General features: G+C 59.4%; 1 long non-coding RNA gene across 1 annotated transcript in view; it reads left to right on the top strand.

Annotated features, from left to right (window-relative positions):
• The window catches only part of LOC113980482, a 1,906-nt gene extending 345 nt beyond the window's left edge, over positions 1 to 1,561 (top strand). The window contains exons 2-3 of the long non-coding RNA XR_003538146.1: positions 436 to 489; positions 1,476 to 1,561. This is a non-coding gene — a long non-coding RNA (uncharacterized LOC113980482). The remainder of the gene's footprint in view (positions 1 to 435; positions 490 to 1,475) is intronic.
• The last annotated feature ends 487 nt before the right edge of the window (positions 1,562 to 2,048 follow it).

Raw genomic sequence — 2,048 nt, 5'->3', positions numbered from 1 at the left:
GGGGGGGGGAAAGGGGGGATTGAGGTGGGAAAGGGAGGATTTGGGGGGGAAATGTGGGATTGGGGGGCAAAATGTGGAATTAGAGAGGAAAAAAGGGGGGATCAAGGTGGGAAAGGGGGGATTTGGGGGGGAAAAGGGGGGATTTGGGGGGGAAAATGTGGGATTTGGGGGGGAAATTTGGGATTTGGGGGGAAGAAAATGTGGGATTTGGAGAGAATAAAATGTGGGATTTGGAGAAAAGGGGGGATTGGGGTGGGAAAGGGGGGATTGGGGTGAGGAAAACATGAGAATTGGGGTGGGAAATGAGGGATTTGGAGGGAAAATGTGGGATTTGGGGGAGAAAATGTGGGATTTGGGAGCCATGTGGGATTTGGGAGCCATTTGGGATTGGGAGGATGTTGGATTGATGTTTCCCCCCTCCGTGTCCCCCCCCAGGTGCAGGAGCTGATCATCAACAAGGATCCGACTCTGCTGGACAACTTCCTGGATGTGAGTGGGATTGGGATGGATCCCGATGGTTGGGATGGATCCAGGGGGACTGGGATGGATCCAGAGGGGCTGGGATGGATCCAGAGGGGTTGGGATGGATCCAGAGGGGTTGGGATGGATCCCAAGGCTGTGGGATGGATCCAGAGGGTTGGGATGGATCCAGAGTCTGTGGGATGGATCCAGAGGGGTTGGGATGGATCCCGAGGGGCTGGGATGGATCCCGAGGGGTTGGGATGGATCCAGAGGGTTGGGATGAATCCAGAGGGTGTGGGATGGATCCAGAGGGTCTGGGATGGATTCAGAGGGGTTGGGATGGATCCCGAGGGGCTGGGATGGATCCAGAGGCTGTGGGATGGATCCAGAGGGTTGGGATGGATTCAGAGGGGGTTGGGATGGATCCAGAGGGTTGGGATGGATCCAGAGGGTGTGGGATGGATCCAGAGGGTTGGGATGGATCCAGGAGGGGTTGGGATGGATCCAGAGGATTGGGATTGATCCAGAGGGTGTGGGATGGATCCAGAGACTCTGGGATGGATCCAGAGGGTCTGGGATGGATCCCGAGGGGTTGGGATGGATCCAGAGGGGCTTGGATGGATCCCGAGGGGTTGGGATGGATCCCGAGGGGTTGGGATGGATCCCGAGGCTGTGGGATGGATCCAGAGGGGCTGGGATGGATCCAGGGGGGTTGGGAAGGATCCAGAGTCTGTGGGATGGATCCAGAGTCTGTAGGATGGATCCAGAGGGGTTGGGATGGATCCCGAGGGGCTGGAATGGATCCAGAGGGGTTGGGAAGGATCCAGAGGGTGTGGGATGGATCCAGGGGGTGTGGGATGGATCCAGAGGGGTTGGGATGGATCCAGAGGGGTTGGGATGGATCCCGAGGGTTGGGATGGATCCAGGGGGGTTGGGATGGATCCAGAGGGGCTGGGAAGGATCCCGAGGCTGTGGGATGGATCCATCCCGGTGTTGACCCCCCCCTTTCCCAGGAAATCATCGCCTTCCAGGCCGACAAATCCATCGAGGTTCGGAAGTTCGTGGTGGGATTCATCGAGGAGGCCTGGTGAGGGTCTGGGGGGCTCAGCACCCAATTTTGGGGGGGTCAGCACCCATTTTTGGGCTCAGTGTCACCCAGCCCCCATCCCAGTGTCCAGATGTTCCCCCATCCCATTTTTTTGGGACCCCCCTGAGGATCTGGGGGTGCCAAGCACTGGGGGGGGTGACCCCGGGGGGGGTTATTTGGGGAGGGGGCTCAGCACCCATTTGGGGGGGTCAGCACCCATTTTTGGGCTCAGTGTCACCCTGGGGGGGTCAGTGTCACCCAGGTCCCATCCCAGTGTCCGGATGTTGCCCCATCCCAGTTTTTTGGGTCCCCCCCGGGATCTGGGGGTGCCCGGGTGACCCCGGGGGGGGTTATTTGGGGAGGGGTCTCAACCCCCATTTGGGGGGCTCAGCACCCACTTTTGGGCTCAGTGTCACCCTGGGGGTCTCAGTGTCACCCACTCCCCATCCCAATGTCTGGATGTTCCCCCATCCCAAATTTGGGGCCTCCCTGGGATCTG

This window comes from Neopelma chrysocephalum, unplaced genomic scaffold (assembly GCF_003984885.1).
Source record: "Neopelma chrysocephalum unplaced genomic scaffold, ASM398488v2 Primary Assembly neopelma1_94358, whole genome shotgun sequence".
Taxonomy (NCBI): Eukaryota; Metazoa; Chordata; class Aves; order Passeriformes; family Pipridae; genus Neopelma; species Neopelma chrysocephalum.
This window is presented reverse-complemented; position numbering and strand designations above follow the sequence as displayed.